Consider the following 7,748-nt stretch of genomic DNA (forward strand, 5'->3'; position numbering starts at 1 on the left):
ACTCGGTGGCTGAGAGAGGCCTTTCTGGTCTGGGCATCGGTAAGTTAGCAGCATGCTTTCTACCTTCTCAGCTATCACCACCATCATCTCACGTCTGGACTTCTGCAGTAGCCTCCTAACTGGCCTTCTGCTTTTACCCTTGACTTTCTCCTATCTGTTATCAACCCTGTTGCCAGAGTAATTCAAAGATCTCAGAACAGTTCTGGCACATTGTAAGCGCTCAATAAATGTTGGTTATTATTACCCTTGCAATCATTATTATTACTACAGAGCTTAGCATTTATAACACTAAATAAAATACCTATAAATGAATGAATATGTTTAATCTTTATAGTATTCATTTTACTAGTCAAAGGCTACCCAGAAAGCCTGTATTGTTTCAAGTCGGCTTTTGATGACTCTTGATTCATAAGAACAAAGACTAAGAGCCTGTCTTTGATTATTCAGGCTCTGCCATGGTCTTGACATCGTCATTCTGCACAAGATGTAAGTAGCTGGAGATTGATCTCTACGGGCTCTATCATAAATGTCCTAGGATTTTATTTTAACTCAGCCTCTGATTTTAGCATATTTTAAATTATTTGCCTTTTTTTCCATGGAAGTCAAGTACGTTGTATCCATCAGAGCCCAGACAGGAGACAGAAGCCACATGGTAATTTCAGCAGGGAGAGTTTAACACAGAGTATTTTAACCAGAAACAGGGGCATATAGGAATAGTGGATATGGGGGCAGCTACTACCTCTAGGACAATGTTTCTCAATTTTTTTTTTTTATTATTATTCCCCTGAGGAGCCTTTATATATATATATATATATATATATTTTCTTATTATCCCACCCCCATGAAAGTTTCGTATTGTAGTGGAACCCTTTGGAGGGCCAAAAACCACTGTAATACTGAAGACATTTCAAACCAACAAGGAATTAAAACATTTCTCATACAAGGGGTCCCTGCGAGCCAAATAAAACACCGAATAGAAACAGTGACAAAGGGTAAAAATAGTAGTTTGCAGAAGTGGAAACTCAAATTCCTAAAGAGAAAGATTTTTAAGAGAAGTTCAATGTCAATAGTAAGAGAAATTCATATTAAAACTATCAGAGATGCCATCTTCCAACCAGTAGTTTTGCAAAAATTAGGAAGTTGGACAGTATTTGGCAGTTTTGGGAAAATGTGAGCCCTCATGTATTGCTGGTGGAAGTATAAACAAGTATGGGTATTCTAAAGAGCATTTTGGCAGTACCAATTTTGTGTACACGTGCGCATGTGTGTGTGCGTGTGCAGGTATGCCCCATCACCAGGAAGCCCTCTCCACACAAGTTCATAAGGAGGCATATGAAAATGTTCATCGCAGGGTTGTATGTGGTAAAAGGGATGAGAGGCAGCCTGGGGACCCATCACGCAAGGAAAGGATACATTAAAAACATCAGACATATGGAATTGTATGCAGCATTTAGAAGAAATTAGCTAGATGCTCGTAAAGTGATATGGATAAAACTTAAAAACAGAATTGGGTAAAAAAACACAAGAAGCTGAATGAGAGTTGCTGAACAATAGGGAATTTAAACACATATATTAATAAAACGACATGATATAAAAAACACATATTAAATACCTTCCAGTGGCTGCCAGTGCTGAGGGTGAAGGTGGAAAATAATAAAGTAAAATGAAATACAAAAGAACTCGCATGGATGACCATAGTGTACCATGAGCTAAGAGTGGTGATTAACTCAAGTCTTTGCACTGGAAGTCCACCGGAAAAAAAAAAGGATTCTTAAAGTTCTTCATTCCACAAAATGAGATGCGATGCCTGCTTTTTGAGATAGTCTATGCAGCTGTCTTGGAAGCTGTCTTGGAAGGAGCACAACCAGAATGCTCCTTAGAAACGAGGATGGCGAGACTACGTCTCACGTCCTTTAGACATGTTGTCAGGGGGGATCAGTCCCTAGAGAAGGACATCATGCTTGGTAAAGTAGAGGGTCAGCAGAAAAAAGGAAGACCCTCAACGAGGTGGATTGACACAGTGGCTGCAACAATGGGCTCAAGCATAGCAACCATTGAGGATGGCTCAGGACCAGGCAGTGTTTCGTTCTGTTGTGCACAGGGTTGCTATGAGTAGGGAACCAATTCCACGGCACCTAAAAACAACAACAACATGCAGCTGTATGAGCAGCGACTCCAGGCTCCTCTGTCTAGCTGCTTCTGCAGGCCTCTGGGGACACTTGAGCAAAGCACACGCCCTTGTAGAGTCAGAGGGTGGGAGTGAAGCAAAGCGGAGGATACGCTTGTAAAGTGAGCTCTAGACACCAACGTCTCAATGCCGCCTTATTTATGAAACCAGGAGTGGGGTGTGAGAACGAGAAGGAACGTGCTGTGGTGTCAGATCAGTGACGTGAGCTTGGTTATTTCCATCAAGCAAAAAAAAAGAAAAAAAAAAATTTTATTTGAAATATTATCTTACTATGAAAAGCAGAATAGAGGAGACAAACAGGTTTATGCAAGTCTTCGCTAAGACAGTTTACTTTGCAAAGGTGGATTAGTTGGTATCATCAGGCAACATAAAATGCATATATATACAGCTATATCTGTACATATGTATGTGTATATATAAAAGTTTTATTTATTTTTTTAAGTGAACTGATCTCAGGATTTTGTTTGCCTCAAATTGCCTTCAGTCAAACAGGAAACATAAAACAGCCTAGTTGGATTACAGGACTCTGCCTTTTTAAGGCTGCCAGATCTGTCCTCTTGGAAAGGATGAGTGGACAAGACTGAATATTTCTCTGTGTTTCTGAGAAGGGGCTTGTCTGACCCAAGTCTTCGCAGCTGCGTTCACCACCTGTGGAATGAATCTGTCGCCCTTTTCCTGTTCTTTCTTTCTCATCTCAAACTGCCTGCCTACACAGATGATTGCTGGGAGTTCAGATGGCTTTTGTCTTCCTTAGGTTTAAGACTCACAGCCACCACACTTAGATTACACTAAAAAGTAACCATGAACTGCTTTTAAAAGGGGAGGGGGGGCCTAGCAGTGCGGAAGTGAGGGAGGTGGGGTCAATTCTTGATTCTTTGGTGACACTTTATCACTCGATTCTTCCTCTGAGTTATCTTTTGTACTTAAAATCCCTTTCTTTTGCCCATAAAGTGGGTGACTTGGTGAACTGTGTTCATTCAGAACACCTAAATATTTGGAAAAAAATTTTGGCTACCATTTTATTTCAAGATGGTAGACTCACCTACAGACTTAATCAAAGGTAAATCAAGATATCCTTTAGCAGCATGCCAAATTTACTTAAAGAAAATTACCTTTAAAAGTATATAAACGATACTACGGAACTAAAACTATCACACAAATCTTAGAATTTTATAGAAGAATTGAACCTTGGCTGTCATTGGCTGTTACGCAGTCTCTTCCCCACACCTCACCCCTGCCTCCATACTGTATACATTTACAACATACTCGGTAACGTCTCTTCTACGTAATGAGTCTTAATTGGGAAGGACAGCACATGTATTGTAGTTTGGAAATACGCCTTTCTCCTTCCATATACGGAAACCCCAGTGGTGTAGTGGTTAAGAGCTACGGCTGCTAACCAAAAGGTCAACAGTTCAAATCCACCAGGCACTCCTTGGAAACCTTAAGAGGCAGTTCTACTCTGTCCAAAAAGGTCGCTATGAGTTGGAATCAACTCAACGGCAATGGGTTTGGTTTGGGTTTTTTTCTTTCCATATACGAGTTTATTAGTTTTTAGAAACCATTTGGTGCTGATTGATGGTAAAACTAGTCATACGGGTCACAGACGTTTCCTGTTTTTTTAACTGACCAGACCGTGCTTCATCTTGAACTCTTTGACATAAATTGGAGGCCTACAGAGTCCTTGGAAACTCTCTGGGGCAGTTCTACTCTGTCCTATAGGGTCGCTACGAGTCGGAATCGACTCGACGGCACTGGGCACTGGGTTAGAGGCATGGAGTCCCTGGGTGGTACAAACAATTAATGAGTTGGAGCTTCAAGTTCACCCAGAAGCGCCTTAGAAGAAAGTCCTGGTGATTGACTTCCAAAAGATCAACCATTGAAAACCCTATGGAGCACAGTTTTGCTCTGACACACATGGGGTCCCCATGAGTTGGAGTCAAGTTGATGGCAACAGTTTTTGTTTTTTTGTGGGGGCATGGACACAGAACAACCAAGTCCCGGCCCAAAGAAGAGCACTGAGAACCTGTACGGTGCCCTTCTTACCTTACACTGAATTCCACACTTCCCCTGCCATGAAGTAAATATTTAGCACTCAATTAAAAAATATATATATATATATTTTTTACTAGATATTGGTATTAAACTAGTATATTATCATTAGCCTAAAAAATTGTAGTTAATGAACAACCTTTACAATTCAGTATTTGGCTTTGAAATTTAAAAAATTTATTGCATGTATCCATGCAGAAAAGTTATGAAACCAGCTGAACAAAAAGAGAAAATGTTTTTTTATAATCTTACCACCTAGAGAGAATAGCATTTTCCTGTATATACTTCTAGTCTTCATTTTCAATCTTAAACAAGAGTATTATACTTAAAATTTTCACCCGAATCAGCTTGCTTCTACAAAGGTGAGATTCTGAGAAGTCACCTTCCCTTGTAAAGACACAGTAGCGTCACTCGGGCTGATGTCACCCAGTACGGTAAGTCATGGTGTCACCCATCCCCATGGACCTCCTTCTGTACCAGGCCATACAGAATCCTTAGTAATGTTTTACGTACTAATGTTACCCTTAAATCTTAGTTCCCATATATCACTCCTTCTTTTCCTTTAATTACTACTTCATTCTCAAAAAAGTTATTCATATGGGTTCACAAATACTAATTACCACAATATTATAGCTAAAACATCAGAAAAGTTGACAAAATCAGCCATTATAAAAACACTGGCAGCAATAAAACAACAGCGTGGGCTTATAGCGTAGGCAGACAAAACCACGTGATTTGAAGGGTCGTTGGAATTGGTTTATAATGACAGCTCTGACCAGAACCCTTTAGAAGTTTCAAAAAGTAAATGAGCATAAGAGTTTTAGCCTTGTAGGTTTATTGATACATGTAAGCTGGACTTTAGAAAAACATTTTTTTTGTTTTAACTAACTACAGGGATATTTTTATAGACAGTCGTTTTGGTGACACCCCCCCTGACCGTGTCATCCGGTGTGGTCCATGCCCCCCATAGGCCCCTAGTGACGCCACTGTACAGACAGCATATTCTGCTCTGGGGGAAGGAAGTGGCTCACATCCTGGCTCATAGGGAATCATTGTTACTCTGTCAGAACTGGCATAAAGCCTTCTTCAGCCAGAAAGACAATTATGTGACAGAAAATCTGAGAGTTGGATCTGCCTTAGGGGGAAGTGACTTAAAAGCAAATTTTATTCACATAGGGGGTATACTAGACGTTTTACATGCCTTCCCGCTAATTCTTACAACCCCAGAGAGACCAGAGTTTGAATACCCATTGTTCCCTACAAGCCAGGTGACCAAGGATTAGTTACTTAAACGCCTCTCTGTCACACACTGTCTTCATTTCATCTGTTAAATAGGGAAAATGATAGTACCCACAGTAATGGATTGAATTGTGTCCCCCCAAAATATGGGTCAACTTGGTTAGGCCGTGTGTGGTTGCCCTCCATTTTGTGATTTTCCTATGTGTCATAAATCATAATCTCTGCCTGTGGTTAAAAAGATTAGGGTGAGATATAACACTCTTGCTCAGCTCACCTCCCTGATCTAATGTAAAGGGAGTTTCCCTGGGGTGTGGCCTGTACCACCTTTTATCTCTCAATAGATAAAAGGAAAGGGAAGCAAGCAGAGATGGGGACCTCATACCACCAAGAAAGCAGTGCCGGGAACAGAGCGTGTCCTTTGGACCTGAGGTTCCTGCGCTGAAATGCTCCCGGACCAAGGGAAGACAGATGACAAGGACCTTCCTCCAGAACCGACAGAGAAAGAAAGCTTTCCTCTGGAGACGGCACCCTGAATTCGGACTTCTAGCCTACTAGACTGTGAGACAATAAACTTCTCTTTGTTAAAGCCATCCACTTGTGGTATTTCTGTTATAGCAGCACTAGATGACTAAGACACCCACCTCGCTGGGTTCTTGCAAAGATCAAATGAACTATTACAACAGCTGCCTTAGTACTTGTCCCATGGCAAGGAAGGTTTCAACAAATGTTGGCAGCGTCATGGTTGTGGTTGTGGACTGATATGAGGATTATATGAGATACTCCTGCCACACTTGAGAGTGACCATTATAATAACTACTATCACAGGGAGGGTTTTTTCTTAACCACCCAGCGTTTCACTTGGCAATGCTTCCTGGTTTTTCTGTAGTCCAGCACTATTCTGTAGAACTTTCTGGGCTGATAGAAACGCTCAAGAATCTATGCTGTCCAATATAGTAGCTGCTAGCCTACCCTGTCCTATAGGGTCCCTATGACTCGATGGCACAGAACAACAACAACCACATGCGGCTAGTGAACGTTTGAAATGTGGCTAGTGCAGCTGAGGAACTAAACTTTTCATCTTAATTCTAATTAATTTAAATAGTCACAACTAATCCCTTGATTTCTGTCTGTTCCTACCCCTCTGTAATCACTCCTATTTTCTTCAGGTACAAAACAGATCCATCAGTAGGGACTTCAATAAATGCCTTCTTGTTCACACCAAGTTTTGAATAAGATTGTTTTCTACATGGTACCTTCCTGATAAATGATTAAATACAATCCTATCATTCGGAAAGCAAAACCAAGCTGGACATTTTCCCAGTGTCAGGATTCTCTGCCAAGCTTGACTTTCTGTTCACTAAGTACTTTGCAAACTTGAATATAAATAACTTCATGATCTTCTCAACAAAACATTTGGCAGATTAGCTTAAAAGGTTGCTTTACAGCTCTGGAATAAAAACGGGGTACTTCTGCTATCAAACCCCCTCCCTCACAGTACAAAAACACAAACACAGCAGGATAATTCTTGGTCTGCTCCGATTCTATGCTGTTGGGGCATTTGTATACCTCTCTGTGTCCTCTTGCTCAGAGTCCCCTTCTGAGCCTCAAAATGGCACCTCTGTCCACCATGTTTGGCCACTGGAGTCTGAATTTGACCAGGCTCCCTGAGAGCAGCCACTGAGTTAGTCAGTGGCTGTGAGGCTAGGCCTTGCCAAGTGAGCCCATGCCCTGTTTTTCAGGGTCCCTGGTCTTCTTCCCCGTATGATAAAGCCAATCTCAACTCCAGGTCCTAGATAAATCACCTGACACTTGTATCAAAGAAAAGCTATAAAACCAAAACCAAGTTTGCATTAGGTCCGACTAGTCTTCCTTCTCTGCCGGGGAAAGACTGCCACCTGGTGTAATACATTAGTATTGTTCCACTCGTCCACCCGCACCCCAAGGTCATTAAATATCCACTTTCTCCACACAACCCCTTCACCTCTGTGTGTCAGGCGTGTAAAGAGAAGGGCAAACTCGGCAGCATTCCTCTTAAGTGCCTTGATGTGGGGGAAAGAGGCAAGCTCATCCATATGAATGGTGCCTGGAAGGAACTGGCAACACCGTAACTCTCTGAATAAAAGAGCATCCTTTCCTCAGCACTCAGCAGCGATGATTTTCAAACGAGCTCATAGTGGCCTTCAGAGAATCTGTGCTGTGAACAGGCTTATTATTTCCTCGACCCTTCTAGTTCTGTGTATCTTTATCTGTTCTCCACAGCTCTGGCCAG

This window comes from Elephas maximus, chromosome 17 (assembly GCF_024166365.1).
Source record: "Elephas maximus indicus isolate mEleMax1 chromosome 17, mEleMax1 primary haplotype, whole genome shotgun sequence".
Classification (NCBI taxonomy): Eukaryota; Metazoa; Chordata; class Mammalia; order Proboscidea; family Elephantidae; genus Elephas; species Elephas maximus.